This window comes from Gambusia affinis, linkage group LG05 (assembly GCF_019740435.1).
Source record: "Gambusia affinis linkage group LG05, SWU_Gaff_1.0, whole genome shotgun sequence".
In the NCBI taxonomy this organism is placed as follows: domain Eukaryota; kingdom Metazoa; phylum Chordata; class Actinopteri; order Cyprinodontiformes; family Poeciliidae; genus Gambusia; species Gambusia affinis.
Window position 1 is genome coordinate 10,713,560 of NC_057872.1, and position 25,455 is coordinate 10,739,014.

Here is a 25,455-nt window from a genome sequence, read left to right on the forward strand (position 1 = left end):
CTTAATATCTGCCGTAATGTATAAGATCATTGAATGTCCATTAGAAAATGGATGTATTACAATACTCACTTATCTGTGCCTATTTACAACGGGCATTAGGTGAAAGACAGGATACACCCAAGAAACATATTCATACACCAAAGATAAATAACCTTATACATATCAAAAGCACATACCCATGACAAAGGACAAGTTGGAATAAACCAGTCACTTCTTACACTGCATAAAGACGCTTAAGTACCTAGAGTGAACATATGCATGGTGCAGGGATAACATAAAGATTAAATTTAGGTTTACCACAAGACCTTTGAGCTTCAATTTTGCTAATGACCATACAGTCAAGAGAAGAAGTAGTGTTACCATTACATCTTCTTTTCAGGTTGAGAAGAGTGGCCCTCTCCCTTGCTTCATTTTGTGCTCGTCGTATCAGCTGACCTCTAAGTTCCTGGTCAACATCTCTCAGTGTTCTCTGGAAAATGCCATCCGAAGGGAGCCACCTTCGTTTTACACCATGGTGTCTCTCAATTATTCGAAGATCCCTGTCCAGCCTAACCACAACAACAACAAGAAAACAACGCACAGTTTCTTTACTTGAGGCGAGAACTGTTGTTCAAATATAGAAGAGTACAAATTTCTGTCACTTACTGTGATTCATCTTCAATGAGTGACTCCTGTGTATGTGATCCGGATCTAAAATGAAAACAAAGACTTTATATTGGCATAGCTTGTATAATTAGCATGAACAATAACTATAAAGTCACAGAAAATGCAAACGTTTTACAAAGACTTAAATAAATAAACAATGCTTAGCCTGGTGGGGCAACAAATAAAGAATGATGGCCTCAGGGTTTATAATACACTGTGGGAAACGATGAAATGTAATGAACTGTATGACAGAATCCTAACATTAAATCAATATACTGATATAAACTAGTATACTGAAAAGTATACGGTTTTTTAAGATATATGAAACAAAATTTTAGCACATTGTTATTAAAGGTATGAAGGACAGCTACATTTGAACCTGACTGGCTTTTAAAAGGCTACTTTAGCGAGCTAAAGTAGCCTTTTTTTTTCTACCAAGTAGGGTTAAAAACGTGTCTAAATCTGTACAAACACATGCTGTGCCACATACTCGCTAACATTAACTCATAGAACTACCATCAGCAGATTTATAAATGTAGACTTTCGGTCTTTTGAGGTTTTTTTACTACATTTTTATTTGACAGATTCAGGGGCTACTCACCAGCTCCGACCGTGGAAAGTGTCGCGTCGAATGACGTAAGCTTCTTCTTCTTCTCTAATGTTTTGTCGGGTGCAATCCGTAATTTATTATTATTACTACTAATAAAAATATTAAACATTTTCATATGGTACAAACACAGATTTTCATATAATCATATGAGCAAATCCATCCGTATTTTTATTTTTAACTTTTTTAATTAAAAATAAGATTATAAGATAACTTCTTCTTATCATTATTGATAAGATTGCAAGCAACTACGGATGTACATACAGCCACCTAGTGGAAGGCTATGAGGTTGGACAACTCATAACACTACATAACTCTAGAATATACCTTTTAATTTCATTATATGCTTATATATATATATATATATATATATATATATATATATATATATATATATATATATATATATATATATATATATATATATATATATATATATATAACACGGCATGAATTGAGAGAACACGTCTTGTAAAGATCCAATAAAATTATCCAAGTATGTTAAATTTTGGCATTTATTTTGAGTGAATTATTGGAAAAAATCCAAAGAAATCAAAGGCATATTGGAAATATAGGTCTTTAAAAAAGCGAACAAAAATAAACAAAAGAGGAAAAAAAAACTCCGGTTTTAGATTTTAGTGAGTTGTTTTTAAATACTGTAACGATTATTACAATACCTAATTAAAATCTTATGACGGATAGGTTTGGCTTTTGTATTTTTAGTAAATTCTTAATATCCTGTTCAAATTTGCAGAGAAATTATAAATAAAGGTTTTTAAAAAAAGGTAAAAAAAAATAAAAAGGTTCTATTCGCGACAAGCGGCTGTTATCACCGATAGAATGGTTAGAATGGTTAATAACAGCCTGATAGCAGGCAGATCAGGGACCAACTGAGGCCATTCAATGGGGCTGATAACCACTGATAATCGCCATTCTATGGGATGATAACATCCGAAGCGGGTGCCATGACTCTCATTTTCCACTGACAACTGGTTTTCACTAATCTCTGTCACTTGAAACAGACTCCTTTGGAAGCAGCTGGTCCGCCTATGAGTTTGCAAGAACATGTCAGTCCTTGTTCAATTAAATAGGAGTAAGAACTGCTTTGTCATGGTTTTAATTTACCACTATGGGAAGAATATAAATCCGGCAGTTGTCAGTAACCTAAGCAGACAATGGTGTGTATGTTTTTAGGGAAGCTGCGTAATGTGTATATCATCAGCTGTGGATCTGAATGTTTTAGGAACTCTGAGTACACCTGGGTATTGACCTGCTTATTGTATCACACGTAAAAGTATGATCTTTGTGTTTATGCTAGTTTATTTTTTGTGAAGAGATATGACATCAACCAAAAAAGATTTTTAAAGCAAAAGTGTAATTTGTGGGAGTGCTGTGGTGGTGTAGGGAATAGAGCGACCCATGTTTGCAGGCCTTGAGTCCTCGATGCAGCCGTCGCAGGTTCGATTCCTGGACCCGTCGACATTTACCGCATGTCTTCCCCTCTCTCCTTTCCTGTCAGCCTAGTTTCAAATAAGGGACACTAGAGCCCACAAAAGACCCCGTGAAGGGAAGGGTAAAAAAAGTGCAATTTGCATGTCACTATAGTAAGGGCTCCTTAGAGATGCAGTGGGAAGCACTTTTATCCTAGGGCAAGATGATAAACAAGATTAAACCAGTAATCTCAGTAATACTGAAGATTATATTACTGTAGCTAAGGTTAAGAAGCCAGCATTCAGTAAATAATGAACTTTTAGCCTATAATTTTTGCTCATGTATACAAAGCACATAAAAGGAAATGAGCAAATGGTCAGTGAAGTCAGAAGTATACCTACTGGACATGTGGGTATGTTTGGGTATGTTAAAATCATATGTGGTTATGATTGTGTTTATGTTTTTGTTGTTGTTTTTTTCTTCTCTGACAAAGAGAAATATGCAGCATATAATAATGCTTTTTTTTTTGTTGTTGTTTTTTTTTTTTTAACAGTTGTATACTGGATGTTGAATCTAGGACCCGTGGCAAAAATCCAAATATGTTCATAATTTCCACATCACTGTTGGGGTGTAATGAGACAATCAGTTCACAAGATTAAATTATACACTGCATTGGATTTCAGAGAATGAGATGGCAATTTTCCAATATTTGCCAACTTCAAAGGTGAAACATGTGACTGAGAAAAAAAAAAAGTTTTCTTATGAACTCATGGGGGTTTTGCCACAAATGCAGCTGCTTGGCATGTCTGCATTAGTCTATCCACAGAACGACAATTTCTCATTAAAGATGTATGTCACCTGTCCTAAAATGTACCAAACAAAGTAAGTGAAAGATGTAAACATTCCTCATTCTTACCTTGAAAAGGACAAGAATGAAATATAACTGCAATGGTTTGGTCAATGGCATTAATGGCAACAGAGATTGAATCTATTTTTTATAGATGAGTCAAACTAAGAGATGGCTGCAACTCTGCACCTCAAACTGCTGTTTGAATTGATCAAGATCTTTATCAAGAATTTCATTATGTCCACATTTACTGAAAGTAGTTTATGTACTAAGTTAGTCTGTTAAGACAGGTTTGTTTGAAAAAGAGAAAACCAAGATAAAAAAAACCTTTTTGCTAGTAAAGAACTCAAAGGATTTTAAATATTTCAGCCCATTGAAGGACAGCTAACAATTTCAATTGTTCACCTCTTCTGTACTGATATTATTGGTAATTCAGTGCACTCTATAGGTGTAATAGTCTCCTTGTTGTGTTCTGTGTTTTTCTGTGTATTTATTTCTAGTTTTCCTGTGTGTCTGAGTCTCTGTGTTGTCCTGTCTCCCCGTGATTAGTTCCCAGGTGTGTCTCGTTCCCTGATTACCCTCTTGTGTATTTAGTGTCACCTGTGTGTGTCTGTCTTGGTCGGGTCCTACGTCAGTGTACGTCTGGTTACGTCCGTGTACGTCAGTGTACGTCTAGTCCTCGCAATATCCTGTTGCTACCTGTTGTGAGCTTTAGCCTCCCGCTCAGCAGTGCTGCCAGGTCTGTGGACTGTTTTCTGTTTCTTTTTCAATATTAAACTCCTCATATCACCTCATCTGGGTCTGCTGCGTCTGCCTCACCACCGCCACCACCACAACACCTCATGACACTCCTTGTTGACTTGAGAGACATTCAGTAACTTTTTTCTTTATTTCTGGGATGCAGACATGGTACATGCAGATATATACCATTATTTCCAGTTGTGGTCTTTGAACAACAACAACAAAATACTGACAGACATTAAAAGCATGATTAATAAAGCTGCAGTCAAGAAGTTGATTTATCAAGCTATATTCAGTAACATGCAATTAAGCTGGTTGAAAGTTTAACCAAACTAAGTTCAAATGAAATTAATAAGAAACACAAGCAAGACTAAACCTGAAACAATGGCCACTAAAATGGTGCGGTGATATCACAATTCAGTTTGACTAAAGTTTAAGAACTAAAGTTTCTTTCGAATAATTGGAACAAGGCCAAATTAGCTCTGAAAGCTAACAAAAATAACAGTTGCTAGGTTTCGAAATAACCAGAAATGAATTTGCTGAGATAGAAATAAATGCAATTTTTGATACTATTGATCCCTAACTTTATGCTAGCTTGTCATCACAGTGACTGATTGAATAGTCTGATGGACTACAGAGCAAACTGTGCATTAAGCGCAGCAGAACTTATGTGGATACTGTCTCAGCATCAGCAGAGCTTTTAGCTTTAACATTAGCAGCTAGGATAAAAGACACAATTTAACATGTTTACAATAACTTTTCAGACATATTTTATGCTGGGTAATGATTGAGGTAGCCTCATATCCAGCTTAATCTGAGTCTAATCATAGACTGGTTTCCTCTGACCTGACACAACCGTTTCCCATGAACCTTTCTGCTGTATAAAAAACATGCAAAATTCAACCGGTCCAATGACTGGCTGAATTTTGCCGGACAAAGCATGTTTTTCATTCTTTGTCAGGGAAAACATGCTTTGTTAACGTAATTAGGGACATCGTCTTATCTTGGGGAATCAATGACCATATTTGTTCTACAAGAGCTCAAACAGCCAGTTTCAAGATCAAGACCTCCTTCATAGGTGTGTTCTCCCCAGTGCAGCCTGTGGAGTGCTGCAAGCAAAGGCCTGCATTTTGCAGCTCTCTTACATCATGGGGATTCCAGCTGTGACCCCTCCTCTTTGGAAGTTGCCATGAAAATAGGTTAATACTGTTTGGGTTAATTTGGGGATTCAGAGTTTTTACAAGACTCTTTTGTTCTCTGTGTGGAGTTCTGTTGTGGTCTCCGCCCATGGCTAGGGCTAACAAATAAAATGCAGTTTTCAAATGATCATTTAATTTCTTAAGGGGGGAAATAGAGTAGTTGCTCTTGGCAGTAACAACTGGCTCCAAGAATTTGAGATAACGTGCAATGAGATTTATATATATATATATATATATATATATATATATATATATATATATATATATATATATATATATATATATATATCTGTGGAAGAATTCTGGGTCATGCATTCTTGTAAAACTGTTTTAGTTTAGCTAAATTGGAGGTTTGTAGATCAGGAATGACCCGATTATGGTCATATCAAAGCATCTAAGTGAAGGCACCATTTCAAGTTTTGGTCTTTGGTCTTGCTTGTGTGGAGCTAACACTTTCTCCATGCACATGCATGTGTTCTCTTCTGGCACTTTGACTTTCTTTCTCCATCCAAAACCAAGCAGTCTGAAACAAACCTTAAGCATGAACTTGATGTGGATGGTTGTTAGTCCGATGTGTTTGTGCTGCATTGTGATGACCTGGTTATCTGACCAGGGACTAGCCTGTCTCCTGTTTATCTACACTAGACTAGTGAAGGGCAGCACCAGGCCTTATGCAAACTTTCAAGGATCCATTGGATATGCTTGGGTGGATGTTCAAATGGTTTCTAGAAAATCAAAGACTAAAAGAGGCCAGCCTGTAATGTTATTTTTTTCTCTTTACAGCCATGTACATTTATACATCAAAGGAAGACAATACGGCTGGGAACATTGGGAGAGTATTGTAAAAATACAATAAATGCTCACATCTATTTCTGCAATGTTCCGCAACAAAATTCCAGGATACACACATTTCAGAATTAGATTAGGTTGACAAGAGAAAGTAAAAATTTTTAATAGAAAAAATTTTTACTTTGATGTTCCGTATGACCAAAAAATATAAAAATATGCCCTATGTCACCCAGCTCCAAAAAAATATTTGTATGCCTTTCTATTAATAAGAAAAAACATAAATGTGCCTTTGATATTTCAGATCTGCAGATTCATTTACTTCAACAAAACATTTAACTAAAGGAAACCAAATAATGATACTTAGTTTATTCTGTTATTTTATGATGTTTAAAAGTTAACACACACACACACACAAAAAAAATCAAGATATCAGATTTGATTCATTTTAAATTTGAAAATCAAACATGAACAGTCTTATACATGAATGTCTGATGTCTTTTACTTCCTTGGTATGTTCAGTAAAGCATAATTTCAAAGCATTCAGCCTTTTAAGCTGTTTGAGCAACATTAAACCGGTATGATGAGTGCTTTATGCATGTTGTTTAGTATGTTGTAAAGCTACGCTGTTCATCAATAGACTGTTTAAACTGTAGTCAGCCTGGATGGAAACTACAACAGACCAGTGGAATAAATGGCTTTTCCTCCTTGACAAACAGCCTTTGTGTAACAAGTGGAAACCTTTACGTGATAATCCAAGGCTGCATTTCAATTGGTCTAATTAGGATGCTCAACAACTTGGGTCTTTGCCAAATGTTTGAAGACTGACATCCTTTTATTCTGTGTCGGGATTTAAAGTAAAAGGCATGGACTTGGGGACATCCATGTTCATGCACGCACACACACACACACACCCACACACACACAGTCACAGATACACACTGACTTCTAGAGCCAAGGCCACATTCCACATTGACTGGAAATGTTGGGGAGGGGGGAGTGTGGGCTCTGTAATTTTGTTTTCAAAGGAGAGAATTTGATTCTCTGATTGTAGGATAATAGGAGCTGATGTACTTAGGAAAAAAAAAAAAAAGAAAGGAAAATACTGACAAGACGAATGACCAACCAACACTTGATGTTGGGCAAGGCTGCACAGAAAAAGCATTCTATTTGTTCATACAATTTAGAGATCAGTGACAATGCATGATCTGCCTGTGGTGTGAACTTGAAACCCTTACAATAATTCCACTTTGACATTAAATCACATTGTTGTTCATGAATAACTGATAATATTTCAGTGTCTGAGCTAATTTCATAGCAGGTTGCGACCTGCCACTGACTGCTGATCAGTTAAATAATTTTTATATGTTTTTCTTTGCACAGCGTCCCATACAGTTTGAAATTACTTTGTAGCTATACGGTCTGTGGCCACTAGAGGGTGCAAACACTTTGACAAATTATAAGCCTTACGTCTCCTCCCATTTTAGAACGTCTTCTCATTGCAGTGCGTCAATAACGCTAATAGTACTTTAGCAATAACATAATAATATATGCAGATTAAAAAAAAGAAACAAAAGAAAACCTAATATTGTATGATATATACCAAATTTAGCAGGCCATTAAATACTCCACCCTATTCGCATGCAATCAGCAGGGCAAATGTATATCTGTCAAAAAAAAAAAAAAAAAAGCAGTGCAGATTACTATTCAAGCTTGATATGAGGAATGTTTGCACTTTACTCTCTGGGTGTGACTTGTGCTCCGTCCATGTGGTGAAAATGACTGAGAAAAATGCCTTCCATTTCTGCTACAGATCCTGTGAACAGCTGGTTAGGGTTTGTTCTTACACTCAGAGTCCCCTAGAGTCATATAAGGATCCTCACAGATATCCTCAAAGCTGCACCACCAGAAACGTAAGCCTCGGTAAAGATATCAGCACAGCCTTTCACAGACCATTAAAGTTAAAATATGTAGACAGTTGTTCTACCATCTTTTTTAGGAAGGTTTGTTTACTGTTCAACCAGAAAGTGTCCTGGGGTGTATTTGGAAGTGGAAGATTTTTCTAATCAGTGTTGTAAAGAGCTTGCTGGACTTCATCCATATGAATTAATCCAGACTGCAAAACTAAGTGGTTAAAGAATAGCACTTACAGTACTTTAAGACAAAAAGCGCATCGGCTAGAATTTTATTTTGTGAAGGATCACATCTAACAATGAATGTACAAATGACACACGAGCAAAGCGCTTTATAAAACCAAGTAAAGGAATAACAAAAATAATAACCAAGTGTTTTGAGACTAACAGAAGTTTAGTTTTTCACAAAATTTATTGCTTGCAGATCTCCAAGTCATTTTTTATTTTTATTTTTTTTTTTACCAGATACTTCTATGGTATAATAATAAACACTGCATACTTTTAAAAGCTTCATTTAAGAAATACACCAAGTTTCTAGAAAGCTCTAATGAAGTTTCAACTGGATTAAGATTCGGAGAATTTCTTGTCAGTAGCCTCTATATTTGAATGTTTTGACCCCTGAGCCACTTACTTGTCATTTTCAACATGTGACACGATGATCTACTGTGTTAGAAAGAATGTTTTTCACCACTAAGTTGATCCAAATCCTTTATTAATATCAGTGAATAAAGTATATATCCACAGTCAACTCTGAGAGAGAAAGTCAACTCCTGAATGACAATACCAGACATAAGTGATCTCAGGTGGTATGTATCAAACAATCTGAACTGGACTTCTAGAGCAAAATTACTTTTATCCCAGCTCTCCGCGCTGTCTATTCTTGAGACATTCTGAGGAATTTGCAGGATTTTCTTGAGCAGATGTTTCTTCATTGCGACCCTTTTTGACATCAGGTCAGCATCCAAAGCTTTCCAACCCGCTGTGCAACCAACAGCAATCTCTTCCGCCTGCTGCTGGTGGTCAACAGGTCTTTCTGTGATATTTTGCCTGATTTTCTTTGATATGCCACAAGACAACTGTGGATTTGATGTGCATTTGTACATAACAAATGTTGTGAGTCAGTAGCTTACATCACCATCTGGGCTTTCCTAAATTACCTTAAAACACAGCCCCCCATAAGTCCTGGTCAGAACCCATTTGGAGTTTTGATTAAAAAAAAAAAAAAAAAAAAAAAAAAAAAAGTTTTACTTTTAATGCTAGTTGTTTGTTTGGTTTTTTTGTCAAACAGAGTTGCAGTTTTCATAATATTCTTTACAATCAATCTTATTTCTTTAATGTTGGCATATGAAACCATTCACAAGTATCTACAGTAAAATCACATCTTCAATGATCTCTTTTAGGGTGTATAATGAGAACCTGAAAGTATTTTCTTTTAGCAGTTTCTTACATTACTTATATTTGTAGACCCACCAATAGATCTGAATTATAACCAGTTCAGCAATTATTGTGTAGAAAGAGATGCACTTTAGATTTTTAGTTATCTTTACTTTTCCTGGCACTGGAAATGCTACAGTGAATAGTCACACAAAATTCCACGTAACATACACTAAGTCGCAGGAACATAGAAATCTCAGGCACAATGATAGCTTATACAATAAAGTATAGTCCAATTACCTTTAGTAGCTCACTCAGATAAACCCACAAAGAGGAAAATAAAAACCAAAGTGACTCAGTGAATTAAGAAGAAGTTTCAGACTGAAAAAAGAAAATCCCCCCATCACAGTGTTAATCCTCCTTGTTGTTATCACTGTTAATTGAAAGACTCAGCGCTATAATACGGTTCCCTGCTGAGAGATTCATTAGACAGAGCAGAGCCTGGCGCAACGCATAAACACTTCCAAGAAAAGGAAGGTCGTTCTTTCTCTCACATTTAATAAAGTGGGAAGGCTTCTGCTTCTTGTAGACGTGTTTGTTTGAAATCAATGATCAGTTCATGTGTGACTGATTTATCCTTTCAAAGAACGGAATCAAAATTGATAGGGACAAAATGCAAAAAGAAAAAAACAAAAAGATTAAATAATTTAATGTCAAATTAGATTTTTTTGAACATTGGAGATTTTTAAAATGTTCCTAGATCAGTGCTTTTTTTATTGCTTGTTTGTTTGTTTATTTTATTTTTTTTAATGTCAGAATACTGAAGGAAATTACCTTTGGGAGAACTTTTGATGACATTCTTTAAATTCAGATGATTACGTAAAGTAAGCTTGCAATGTCCTTCAACAATTTAGGATTTATGTTATTTATCTTGCTTTGTTGTTTTATTGTTTTTAAATTGTTTTAAAACAATACATGTCTCCCTGCTTGGGGACGTGTATTGCAAACTAGGTAAGGCTAATAATATTAGTTTTCAGTGTTTGTTTATACCTATCACTTGTTCCCATTCAAATAAATAAATAAAGAAATGGTGCCAATAGAAACTGTAAAAGGTTCAATTTCTCCCTCTAGTGGGGATATTTTGGTAAAGACTTTCCAAATAGACCATCAGTCATGATGGTTTTAGAGCTCTACACAGCAAACCTTTCAGTTTTCAGTGGTCAGCAGACAGAAGACATAGTTTTACTGCTCCTAGTATGAAATAAATTTATTTAAAAAAAAATTATTAGAATTTGTCTTCTTATTTAAGTCCACAATTTTACAGCACCTTTCTCAAATAAACTAAATAAATGAGATGATGAACACACAAAGAATACTAGTGAACAAATTACATACAAATAACAACAACAACAACAACAACAACCAAAAAAACAAGACTCAAAAACAAGAAGACGTCCTTCTGTCTGGAATATAATGTTTGACAGCAACGGTGGAACACTAAGTGGGCTCTGATGGAGAGAAAGATCTATATAACGCAAACATGAGTAAGACGGTCTTGTGGGAACCCTTCCTCTTTGACCAGGCTAGTGTTTCTCAGTCAATTTGCCTCTGCTACCTTTGACCCAGATCAATAGCCATCATTGGAGGAGAAGTGATAAAAGAGAGGAGTGACATCATCTTAGCTCACTGGAGAATGTGGGTCTTTTTTGGCTCTTTGCTTTTTTATTCCGTCTGCCAGTACATGTGTTAGAATACAGCAACAAAATGTGAAGGAAATGACATTAGCATCTTTAACGATGGACTTCAGATCTTAATTTGAACAGTAACAGACTAACTGCAGTTAGTCTGTTACTGTTTGTGTACATGTACACAAAGTTATGGGTATGTTCATAATAATTTTTACTAAACAAAAGCAAACATTGATCTCTTTAAGTGTTAAAATATGTGTCTGTACCTCAAGATGAATATTTAATGATGCGTAAACCCTGAAAAAAAAAAAGAAATTCAAGCAAACTGTCAGGCCAGCAGAGACAGTGTGCAGTAAAAAGAGGGGGATACAAAATGCTTGAGCCCTCTCGTCATTACGATAGCCCCTGGTACCCGGAGCCACCAAGGAATCCCTTAATTCCTGCAGCATTATGCACTTCAGACTCTTTCATGTCCTCCGTAAGGGAGACAGCAAATGTGGAGAGGGGGTAGTGGGGTCGCTGGAAAAATTCTAATATGTCTCTTGCTATGAAAAAATATGCACATACATTTAGCATTTAGATTCTCCAAGGGCAGAATAGAGGAGATGGGCACATGTCATAATGTGTGTGTGCGTGTGTGTTTGTGTGTGATTCGCCCCTGTGTATATGCACAAATGTTTATGCGATCAGTCCACCCTTTTAATGGTTCTGTCTTATTGTGTTCGAGGTGTGTGTCTTGGCCCGCTGTGGTTACCATGGTAATATTAATGATTTAGCTCCTCGACAGCGGAAGAAAGAAAGGTCATGTGTGCTCTCCAGCCTTGCTTAATGTATACAGTGCTAAACTGACAGGTGGAGTATTGGTAATACTGATGGAGTAGTTGACTCATCAGGAGAGGTTAACTGGTTTCCTGTGTGGGTGGCTGAGTGACTGACTTGATATCTGAAGTTTAGACTGGCTGCCACTTCAGTGGCTGTGGGAAAGTAAATTAAATGACTGGTTGATGTGCAGGCATGTTCGCTGACTAACCTTATGAGTGGCAGGCTGACTGGATGGATGACTGGCTGGTTGGCTGTCTTTAGAATTAGGTGAGCATCTAAATCACTTCTTGTTTGGACAGAGATCTTTATTTTTGCGCTGTTGAGATGTTTTGATTGTCTCCAGGATAATATATTACACATTGGTTTGATTGTTGAATGGCTCACTAATTCAAACATAAGACAAAAAAATATCATCAGCTTACAGTAGGGTAATTTTTGTTGTTGCATTATTGATGAAGGTTTTGCGTGAGAACAACTAAGTAAGGCATTTTTTTACATTTTTGTTGCAGTATTGACACATCCAGTCGCAGTCAGGGTCTTTTTTCTTTCCTATAGTCCTTTTTTTAAGAATCATCCTGTCTTTGTATCTTTTTAAACCAGCATGCTTTTAATTACTTAGTAATATAATATAATATAATATAATATAATATAATATAATATAATATAATATAATATAATATAATATAATATAATATAATATAATATAATATAACATAATATAATATAATATAACATAATGTAATATAATATAATATAATATAACATAATGTAATATAATATAATATAATATAATATAATAAAAAGCTGGACTGAATAGCCTTCTGTTTTCCAGTGCAATCAGAACCACTCTCCATTATGCACTTCTCCAGATTAATGACATCCAGAGTTGCTGCAATTAGTTGTGGGAAAGGAACTGGGACAGGTAATATTTCACTGGTTTGGCCACAGGAGGGCACAGCAGGCCCATCTCTCGCCCTGCTGCGTTATTAAGATGGAAACGGCACCAAAGGAGAAATGATCTGTACATCTTCCTCTTCTTTTCCTTCTCATTCTGCTTGTATCTCAAGCCTTTGTTAAGAAATCTTTTCTCTATTTAGATGTGTTCCTAATTAACCACACAGTTTGGGATTGCCTTTCAAAGATATACAAGTGTGTGCACAGTCATGCACGTAGTTGTGCTGCTCACCACAACTGAGGACTTCATTATGAGTAAAAACGGCCTCACATAATTTTAGGGATTGCCTCACTGGGAGTTTTTAAAAGCTCACCCTGGGCTTTTTCTCTAATTAAGAACATCATGGAAATGTTTTGATTCTGTCAAAAGTAAAATATTTTGAAGAAGTAATTTTAAACATAGTATTACTGATGCACAAGTGTTCAACAACAAAAAAACAAATTTTCAAATATTTTCTAGACTCCTTTTGTTCATTTTTCTGGACACTTGAGAAGAGGATCTTCCTAGTTGTCATTTGCTTTTATCTGTATGTTCCACAGATTTTAAAACAAAAAGGCTGAAACTGGCTTTAAGTTTTCAAAGTTTGCTGGACCATTATTATTTATTTATTTTATTTTATTTTTTGTTATCTGAGTCATGAAGTGTTTGGTAATGGACTCAAAACGCAGACAGAAGCTGGGAGCACGGATCCTCTTGAATGTGTTTAAAGACAACAATGAAAATTTACAAAACTGGGGGAATTTAGGGAGCCAGAGAAAAACAAAAACACAAATCCAGGGGAAATACCAGCGAGGAAACATCAGGAATGATAGAAGGAACCAGCAAGGAGTGAATGAAAGTGATGTGATTAAAAACTGGAAGTAAAAAAAAGAAAGAAAATGGTCACTGAAGCAAACAGATATCTGTAGTATACATAGAGATATGCTCCAAGTTTTAGAGCTAAACAAACATATTTCCTTTTTGTTTATGAAGCATGGGAGAGTGAAGTGTTGCAAACCCTTGATAGTTCAGGAAGTTGTCTTCTGTGAATAAAAAATGAACATAAATCTGACAGTGAGGCTTTTAGTCATGACACGTGTCTGTCTTAGCTTGTGGACTAAACTTAATGTGCAGGTACAGCTGAACACCACAAACTTTACACACATACATTTACTGGGCTGTCCTTGTAAGCCATCAGAGAAGGGATTTTAAGGTCCTAATCTAAGTAAGCAGATTTTTATTTGTGGATATAAATAATTGAGCATCTATTAGAATATCCCTCAGTCATGCATTGATGGAGGTACACATTAATATTTTAAGATATTAATGAGACCTGGCCTGACAAGACTTCTGTCTATACCATTTAAAAGTCCATTTTTCCTGACAGCACCTCCTTGTGTCTTTTTAAAATGTGCATTTGAATGACCATGATGACAAGGACATTAGTGAAATCTGCCTTTACATGACATTCGATTTATTGTGCAAGTTCCAGCCTCAGATCATTGCAATTATCCATGCTATGACCAAGCAGAATTGTCAGTCTTCTGTAGATTGCTTAGAAAAAAATAGTCTTTGCACCCGTCTCAGAGATGTTATTTTGCAAGCAAGAAGTCGTTACCCACAAATGTCCCATGTAGTTTGAAACTTCACGGGACGTCTCTCGAGTAAGTCCAGAATAATAACAAATGTTAAGGGCTTTGTCTCACTGCACACCCGCTTCCACTGACACAACTGTTGTCATGGCACATATCAATGGTGGCGTATGAAACTGTTGATCTTACCTCAAAGGCACACTGACATGTAATGCAGAAGGATGGAACCAAACTCACAAGCTGTAGAATGGCATGACTAGTCTTTTACTGAAGCCACGGTGAGTATAATTTTGCACATCCCAATCATTATTTTTGAAAGAGATCAGTCCTCTAAAGATGGAATACATAATAGTTCTTATCTTAGAAGCAACACCAAGTGAGAGACTAAAACACAAATTGAGATTTTTAGTGAAACTAAGTCAAAATCATATGTTAAGTTAAGTTTAAAAACTATTTAGTTTTTAAAGGTTTTATCAGTCTGGGCTGTTGGTGTGATTTGAAAAGCAAATTACAAAAGGAGTCTGTGTATGTTCTAGACAAAAATATCTGTGTGACTGTGAAAGTGTTTAACAGGCTGCTAACATTTCTGATTCAGTGATGCTCCCTCACAGAACAGGTTGTAAAAAATTAAATACACGAAGCAATGCCATCATGTTAGCCTTGCTTCTGAATCTGAAGCTCAGCCACATTATTTGATAACATTTTTTAAGTCTGGTAACGTGCTCAAAAACATAATTTTTTCTCAGAATACCAACTTTTCCCCTCAGTCCATATGCATCCATGTGTTGTTTGTGTGTTTATTTATTAGCTCGAGCTACACTCCTGAAATGTTTGTCTGCAGGTTTATATTTTTGTACCTATGTGCATGTGTATCCCCCTGTTTCATGTGTGATAGATGGCAGCTGCTGTCACCCGGTGGAGCTGACAGTAGTTAAAGACAGTAAAGCTGTATGTGAAACAGGCCTGCTGTCACTTCCTTCCCTGTGTTATTTTACTTCTCTCTAATGGGCTTTATTTCATTGTCAGCTGGCAGTCTACCTCCTCCTCCATTTCCTCTTTCTTTCCCTTCTTCCATTCCCTCGTTCCTCATTTTTTTCCGCCCGTGACACATTCCAGGCTGTCTTCGGAGAACAGCAGAGGGCCAGAGACCCCCTGCCAGCTGCAATAATATGGTTAAACAAACCGACAGGCTGAGTTTGTGTGGCTGTGTGCATTGACACATGTGCACACATGCATTTGTTTTAGTCTTTGGCTATGCAGGAATGTATATGCACATCAACGTGCGAGTCCGTTGCTCATCTTCTTGGCCATAACATGTCTTCCTCTGCATGACTTTTGTTGCATCCTGGAAAACCTATCAAAGCCTCCCCACCTCCTCTACCTATTAAAAAGCTTTTCGTGGCATGTTATTAGCCCCCGTTACAAGGGCAATCTATCTAAGCTCGAGCTAAAGGGGAAGGAGAGAGAAGGAGGGCTGGGTTTTGGAGTTGTGAGGGAGATTCCTGTCAGCTCAGAGAACATTACCTGTCCCAGAGTGCTTGTAACCACAGTGGGTGTGCTGACCCACCAAGACCCTCCAGCCTCCTGCCTTTCTCTCTTATACAGCTCTCCCCTCCCCATCATATACAGAACCCCAGCTCTGATGGGGACGAACAAACAAATGGCATCTCAAAGGGCATGAATACACAAATGTGCAAACATTTTAAGCAATACACTAATGTAACTGCACAAAAAACTAAAATCACTTATCACTAAATCACTAAAATCCTCCTTTTAGATCCCCTGCAAAGATCTAAAGTTGCTGGAATAAATGCATAGTTAATTTAGTCGTTGTCATACGGCGGGAAATAGATGCTCTATTGATATTTGAAATAAAGGTTCGACTAACGTACTAACATACTTGCAGCCCAAACCACCATAAAATCCAAACTGTGTCTGTGTTTTATGCTGTATTTAATGTTATTTTAATAGATTTTCTAACTCATAAAGCCATCCAACCATCTGAGTCCTTTCCTACAGTCTGAAAGGTTTCTATGACACATGCATGTCACAAAGCAAAAGAATCGCAATACATGAAAGCCAATTTGAACTTTCCCATGTCTATGAATTATTTGGTGGCTTTTTTATTCGCCTTGACTGCTCCTGGGAGAATCATATGTACCACATTCTATTGCATTCGACCTGCTCATTTGCTTGAGAAGTATGAGTAAAAAAAAAAACCAAAAACAAAAGTATAAAAGGTTTGCTTTTTACCCTCGGCAACCACTGCGCAATTGTGAGGGAAAGTGATGGGTGGGGTAAGGTGAATGGAGACGCACGGGAATGGGAGGAGGAGGGTTATAAATGTGGAATAATGTAGCAAGAGTGAATTTGCATGGTCAAGTGTCAAAAAAATAAAGTCTTCCCCTGAGCCTTGTCAGGAAAAATAACATAAGTGGCACGCTCCTGCACTGGCATGCCATTAGCGGTTAGTTCTGCCTGTCATCAGTCACTGAGAAGAAGAAATGGTCGTCATTATCCCCAAAAAATGGACTGGAAAAGATGGATCCACCCCCCACCTCTCTCTCTGTGGCAATGAAGCATGTGCACTTGCGATGTGTGAAAGGGCACTTGCAAACAAAACACATTCAAGCCCAGAAAAACCCAATACACCTGCATGTGTTTCTGTGTGAGAGAGACTATGCATGTCTCGCCGAGACTAAACAAAAATGCATCGAACACATGTATGATTTGGATCTTGTTTTACTTACGGACAGATAAAAACTGCCACTTTGAAAGAATAATAAATAAATACCTGCTGCACCTTTACAGTTTTTAAAAGCTAATTTACAAGGCAAATTGTAAATTAAGAAGGGCATACAATTGCTTTAAGATTGATTTAGTCTTGTGTTTTTAAGGTTATGTCTATCAAATGCATTAAGAGTGTTAGTGGTACAACATGGATGAATGAAAATAAGCCAGATTTTTTTCTTTTTGCTTATTATTTATACATTAAGGCCTTGAATTACATTTTCAGTACAGTTTCCAAATTTTCTAGCATATAAAAAATATGCTAATCAGCTTTGCAGTACCCCACTAGTGTGTTTAAAAAATTTCATTTTTAATTTGTGAATGTCAAAACATAAGTTACTATTATTAACAATTTCAATTTATTGACTTTTAATAAACTATTTTTATTATTTAACTAATGATTATGCTGTACTAAGCTGCACAGTGGCACAGTTGGTACAGCTGTTGCCTTGCAGCAAGAAGGTCCTGGGTTTGATTCCCGGCCTGGGGTCTTTCTGCATGGAGTTTGCATGATTTGCCCTGTGCATGCATGGGTTCTCTCCGGTTATGAGTGTGTGTTTGTTTTTCCTGTCTGTCTCTGTGTTGCCCTGCAACAGACTGGTGACTTTCCAGGGTGTCCCCCGCCTCTCACCCGAAACATTAGGTGAAGATAGGCACCAGCACCCCTCCTGACCCCACTAGGGACAAGGGTGTTAGAAAATGGATGGATGGAAATCCTTAAGGTTACAGGTCAGAGGAAACTGTGCAACTACCATCCAAATGTAAAAGTACAGCACATGTGTAGTTCTTTACAATATAGTTGTGAACCTTACATATCTCAAACTTGAGAATTGCATAAAAAAGAGAAGAAAAGATTTCAACCAGATTAATTTAAAATAACTGTTCTGTCCAACAAAATATTCAAAAGGACAAAAACATACTGATGTAAGTGTAATTCAGCCTTATTCCTTCTTTCGTAACTTCCACACCAAAGGGTGTTGTTGTAAATGCCAAACTGTTAAAGCTTAGATATTGTGAGTTAATCAATTGAAAATAAGCTGCATGACTTAAGTTTTAGACTTGCCAATCTCTAATCAGAATTGGTAAAGCATAATCTTGACAGTTTTTGAAAAGTAACAGATTTCTCAACGCATCGTTACACACGAGTCATGGATTGAGGTTTTCATCTAGTTTTCATTTTCATTTTACAATCTACTTCCTGGTAAAGACTGGAAATCACCTTAGTCCTTTGTATAACCTACATTCCCACCAGATGACTTGCACTGTCTTGGTCAGTAGCTCTAAGCAATTTGTTGAAAACAGAAACTATTACAACCCTTTAAATGTTTTTTCCTAAAAGATTCTGCATCTGCTTGCACACAGAGCAACAGGCATAAAATCTTTTACCAGTAACGTTTGCAGTTCAAGGAATAATTGTTTATTTAACCATAGATGTCCAATTTCCAAACATATATTGCATATTGACATCATAGGTGACGTTAAGCATTGAAGAACATCAGAAATGCCAGACAATTAAATGCACTGCCAGCTGAGATAGTGGAATGGATAGTGGATAAGGATTTCGTACAAATGTGGATTAGAGGACTCATACGTTTGCCTTTGATATGTGTGCACACACACACACCGACACACACAACACAGAAGCAAACTCATTATGGCTCAGCTCACCGCAGGAAAGAGGCTCTGGCAAGCAATTATATAATAAGCTTAAGCACCATAAAATTTGCAGTAGCAAGGACAATTAGCCATTACATACCACGGAACTGAAAGCCACACATTGCCATCTGAAGATAAAAAAAAAAATAAAAAATCCACTCCTGTTTACATTGTCTGGACACCATGTTGAATTGTTTTAACAGGCGTTGACAATTCAATTATACTTATTATTTATTTTTTTTTAAAGAAAAGTTATCTCTGCATTTTCATACCGTACCGTCACTGGTAGGAATTCACGAAAATAAATAAATAAATAAATAAATAAAAAAATCTAAGACAAGTTTACTTGATTATGCAGCAGCTTTGTGCCATCTCCTTAATTTGCCCTTGGAAATATTGCTCTTGACATTCAACAATGCAATTTCCATGTGGCAATAGGAAAGAGAGGGTGACGGCCGGAGAAAACGGGATGTAGGTACGTATCGCGGAGAAGTCCATGAATTTTAAGACAGGGAAATTATTGAGAAGCCTTCGCACCAGACAATGAGGACGAGAGATAGAGAGGAAGAGCAGAGGAGAGGGAGAGAACATCCGAGCAAGAGATCAGCATGGCAGCTAATGTAATGAATAATATCTCAAGTGTAAATCCAGCCAATTGAACCCAGGGCTCCCTTTTCCCTCTAGCTAGGCTAAATGAGTTTCCATGGGAATGTGGATAAAAGGAGCACAGACGTCTAGGTCAGGGATATTTGGAGAGGAAGAGGCAGAGAGACGCTGGGAGTATGAAATAGAGTCCTTAGGGTCTGGTTTGGAGAGATTTGCACTCGTGCTAAGCCACTTCAGATGTGAGTGGAGGGTCTAACAGCCTTAGACTTGAGCATCAAGGTATGTGTGTAGGTCTGTTGTTGAGCTGTGTAAGCACTGAGGGCAGAATATGTCTCAGACATGGGGCAGAATTTCACACAAGTTATGCCTTCTCCGTGCTCAGTTCAACTTATTATTGGTGAATGACAGCAGCGGTGCCGAACATTGAATATGTTTTCTGTAAAACCAAGAAAAGGCTAAAAACCAATGTAAATCTACAGGGCAGAAAAATGCATCACCACAGATGATACACCACACAATTCAAAGAATATTCTCACTTTCTTTCATATATTTTCCATCTTGACACACTCACTTTAATTGAAAAAAATAAAAAAATACACACAAGCTGTCTGCGGCACTCCTGAAGCAGCGCTGACCAAGTTCAAAGTGACACATCTAGGACATGCGAGCTGCACATTACCTTGACATAGATGGGCTGTAGAAATTAGCTGCTGTCTAAATTATTAAAATAACAAGGGACATTTCATGTGACTGGGCAGGAGAGACATACCCCGCCTCCGTAATTCTAATTGTCCACTTTAACAAGTTTCCATAAGCCTCTCAGGATCCGTCAATGTAAAAATATTGGTTTGCAGATTTCTTCCCTCCCATTAGGGAGAAGGAACGAGGCATGGCTGTCCACTGAGCCCACCTCATTTATTATAATGACCTGCCAGGGCCAGACATGAACATTTTAAAGTTATGGGAGAGTCGGACATGACAGGTGCACACAACCTTGTCAGATCTGTGTTGGTCTAGTTAGAGCAAAAAGATCGTCCACGTTAAAAAAAAAAGATAGACAGGTAGTTCGGTTGCTAGCATGTGAAGAAATGAAAGGCTGATTGTTTTTATTAATCCATATATTCATTTTAAAAAGTTTACAATATTAGCAACTAAAGAAACATGCATTGTTGATTAAAAGTTGCTTAGAACTAAGCTTTTGAAGACATTGAAATATGTAAAAAAAAAGAGATATTACTTTCAGCTACTTTATATGTATTGAGTTTGTTCGGACTGAAAATAGCATGATATAAGTGGTACCCATGGATTCCATTCAGAGTAGGTAAACAAAGGCAACAGTCTCAAATTTGACCTCATTACAATCACGAACTTTGATGTGTTGATACTGGTTTAACTTTCTGACCACTTGTGCAATAATTTGTAAAACTGACTTTTCACCAATTACAGAGGCAAGTCTTTAATTCGTTACGTCCCAACCTGTTTTGCACATATAGGAAGTTAAATTTGTGCCTCTTCAAAATAGCTCAAATTCAATCAGATATAAGAGTGTCTTGTCTGTCTATGGACACCCATTTTTAAGTCTTCTCACATATTCTCAACTGGATTTTGCCTAATTAAAAATGATTAGACTCAATTATTATCATTCTAAAACATTAATGTACTTTTATCAAAAAACAAAGTCTTGCATTCCTGTCCTGGTGGTTGAGTGTCCTAAAGGTTTTGTTTCATACATCTAAACTAGATATTAAACTTACCTCTCCAGCAAGCGTCCATGATTCAGAAAGCCCTGCAAAGGACTAAAAGACTTACTTGGTTGTGTGGATTGTTTATTATCTTTTAGTTGAATGGTTTCACACAGTGTTTCCAGTAGCCATTGTGTGACAATACAGACAGATGTCCTTTGACAGAATAAAAGCCATTAAAGTTTGAATCTCAGACAACAATTCATTAAGCCTTATATTGTCAAAGTGAACTCAATTTTGATCCACCAAGTCTCCATAATGATGATCTCTGTTTACATTTACCTGTGGCTCTAGCTGCACGTTTGAAGCCATGTAATACATAGACACAAGAACACTGCACCTGTAGTCTGTTTTTCCTCCCATTGGAGAACTAACATCCAAACTAGTCTCTATAATCCTCTGCCGTTCTTTTAATCATCTGACACCCAGAGAGGGCAATATCTATTTTCATCTTGTCCTGATAGGATCTCTTTAGGATTTAAAGAGGGGCCTGAGCATGCTGTGCCCAGCAGCTCAGCTGTGATCTGGAGCTTCTGGGAGTTCTCATTAGGCGCTAGCAGCCCCCAGATCGAAGAAACCCAGTTCTGACTAGTGGATTTTTAATCCTCCTATGGCGTGTGTTGGGAGATGGAGTTATTTAGAGCCCTTTGATTAGCCTCACAACTCCGCTTTGATTAAGAGAACTTCTAAAGATCCAGCTTCCCGGCTGCAACTTTAGTGGTGGCTATAATTTTATGTTGTTGTTTTCCTTTATGCCAAGATGCACATTACATTATAAGAGTAAATATCTTAACATATGTGCATGATAATGTAAATGGGAATTTGTCTTACATTATATGTATACATTTACTGTATACCTGAGTTTTATAATGCCACAAACACAATAACTGTAGAAATAGTTCATCATTTAAACATCTTGTATTGAATTACTGTATAGCGAAGTTTAAACTGCAAAAACATTGCGGCAAGTCATTGTAATATTGAAACCATTTAGTACTGAAGCAGCCTTTTGAAAATCGGCAAGGGATTGATCCAAGGTTTTTCTTCTGGATCGTCTGAAGTAACAGCGCTAAGATCAATTAAAACGTGCCAACACACAAGAAAGAACATTTCATGTTTCATGTGCTAATACATCCATTTAATGATAGTGAAAATTACAATGCATGCACATTTTCAGTATTATGTTCTATGTCATTCTACTATGCTTACACAATTTGTATCCAAAGCAAAATATAATAAGCTTACATCCTAAAAATAAATATTTAAAACAAAATATGATGATGATTGCTATTGCTTAAAACAATAAAGCAAGAATTGTGCAGAAAATTGAAAAATAACAATAGATTATTAAATAATGTTAGGTATAGTATTTTTGCTACTCATATTTTAAGCCATTGATGAGAAAGAACGTTAAATTCTGCTAAATGTTCTAGTAGCTTCCAACTGCGTTTTACACAGAATTTTAGTCATTGTTGTAATTCTGCTTTTTAGCCAGTAACACTTGTATAACAAGCTGTTTAATTAGTTGGGCTGTCTGCCCGGATAGAGCGTGCATTTAGCTGCTTTACAGTCATACCACTTGTGGTTTGCCAGCTGCAGTTTCAAAACAGCCTTAACTTCATGTGACGGGTGGTACTCCAATCCATGACAGTCTGTGTTGTTCCTGGCTGGAAATATTTCCAAACTGCCAAATGCATTTTTCTTGTAAGCTAGGAACATGTGTGGCCCTCTTTCAATGAAACTTAGCAGGAGCGGGTAGCAACAGGTAGAGGAAGAGAATCCTGTGCCATTTTCTTCTTCAAACAGGCAGAAAACACTTGTCATACCCAAACTTTCTTTAGCATTTCTCTAGAAGGAATTCAAAACATTTAAACTTGCCATCAGGGTGGGAAGAGTCTAACTCAAGCAATTTACAAAAAACTAATTTTCAACATCAACTTTTGTTATGTTACGTAACAGAAGGAAGCATGGAAACCTCTAGGCATATTGGGAAATAGTCACCATTTGCTATCAGGCGATAGTCTATCAGTGTCAGTGAATCGGTATAGCATTTCGGCAGTGTGCAGTGCAGGCTGAAACAGTTGTTTTGTGACTTTATATCAAATGTTATCTTAGGTATTTGCTGTAGCATGCACAAAATGTGGAAGTACTTGGCTCAAAATGTAAGCATAAAGGCAGTCTATTACGCTGACTCTGACATTTTATTGGATAAGTAAAGTTCTGGTAAAAAAAAACATGCTAGTTAGAGCCAGAATCCTGCTAAGATGTATTTTTTCTTAATCTAAAAAAAAAAAAAAAAAAAAAAAAAAAAAAGCTGAAGGGTCAATGCCTGGAATAACTAAGTGTTTTTCTCGTGAAATGTTTCCTGAATGGTCCTGTTGCTTCGGGTAGCCTACCGATTTGAAAATTCAGGTGAAGAAGATATGACTCTTTCTCTGTAGGGGGAGATTACTTAAAGACTGGATATTAATAATCCATGCTTCTTCACCATCAACACCAACAGTTTTTGACAGCTTTACCTTAGTTGCTACAGTAAGGACAAGAGATTCTCTTTATAGAAAACACATGGTGCACCTACATTGCTTTATCCATAAGTGTCATCAATCATTTATTGATTCTGATTGTGTCACACATTGTTCGTCCATTTTACAGTGAAAATAAATAAAATAGTGGCTGCACAGTGGCGCAGTTGGTAGAGCTGTTGCCTTGCAGCAAGAAGGTCCTGGGTTCGATTCCCAGCCCCAGGGTCTTTCTGCACGGAGTTTGCATGTTCTTCCTGTGCTTGCGTGGGTTCTCTCTGGGTACTCTGGCTTCCTCCCACACTCCAAAAACATGACTTTCAGGTTAATTAGTCTTTCTAAATTCTCCCTAGGTGTGTGAATGCATGGTTGTTAGTCCTTTCTGTCTCTGTGTTACCCTGCGACAGACTGGTGACCTGTCCAGGGTGAACTCCGCCTCTCGCCCGGAACGTTAGCTGGAGATAGACACCAGCACACATTCTGACCCCACTAAATAAAATAGACCATTATTAGTTTTTTACAGGTAAAGAAATCTAAAAATGTTCATTTTCTAATCTTGTCAAATCCAGTAACAACTGCATCAGCAGCAATAATGACAAGTAAATGTAAATGTGAGGGGTTTTCCTGATCTGTTGCCACTAGTTGCCCGACCACACCCTTTCAGCGTTCTAACAGGATCCACTGTATGATCATGTTTTGTAAAGAGCAAAGTGGTACATAATCACGTGGTAAAAGTTGAGAGATGCTTTAGTTTACCATGCAGCAATATCACTTCTGTGAACATACAAGGCAAAGTAGTGAGCTGGTGCTGCCACCTTAGCTTTGATTCCAAGGCTAAGTATGTACAGATATCTGGGGTGTTGACACTTCGCCCTCTAAGCCCTATTTCTTTTCTCTGGGATCAGCGAGGCTCACTGATAACAGATTATCTCGGCAGCATTTTGTGGCCCAGTTGGCACCCTCATTTGTTATCTGCTCACAGATACACTTAGGTGCAGTCATATAGGTTGACAGAAAGGCCAGAATAAAAGCTCTAAGACACCTTTGCTTCATCTTTTCTTTATTTGACAGGACGCCTGTAAAAGAGCTAAAGTCCAACAAGACAGTTATCTGTTCGTTGATGGAACTGTCAAAGAAAAGCAGGTCATAGTCTCTCCAGTGTGGCTGGTGCCTGTGATAACTGCTGCAAATACTGTCTGTCTGAAATAAATACAATTAATTCATAAAACAACAGGTAAAAACAGATTCATTGCTTTAAGTTAAGATAAATCACTTGTTGTTGGTAGAACAAGTGCAGGTTTTTCAATGGTTGATTTTTAATAAATTTACACCCGTTTCACCTTTTTGTCATATCACAACCACAGACCTCCATGATGTTTTTTTTGAAGAATTGCATGTCTAGAGCAACGTGTGAAAGTGCATGCAAAAAAATCATCCATTATCTTTTCACATACTCTAACCAGCTTCTCTTTCATTTTCAAGGAATGGATTCCCAAAGCATGATACTACCACCGCCATGTTTCTTGTGTGTGTAGTTTTGCATGTAGGCAAAAATATTTTATA

The 25,455-nt window shown here is 37.0% G+C and overlaps 1 long non-coding RNA gene across 1 annotated transcript; it reads right to left on the reverse strand.

The window, feature by feature from the left end:
• LOC122831045 lies at positions 1-1,328 on the reverse strand. Its single transcript, XR_006370636.1, has 3 exons — positions 1,247-1,328; positions 646-690; positions 1-548 (listed from the first exon to the last, which is right to left on the reverse strand). It is a non-coding gene; the product is annotated as an uncharacterized LOC122831045 (long non-coding RNA).
• Between the last annotated feature and the right edge of the window lie 24,127 nt (positions 1,329-25,455).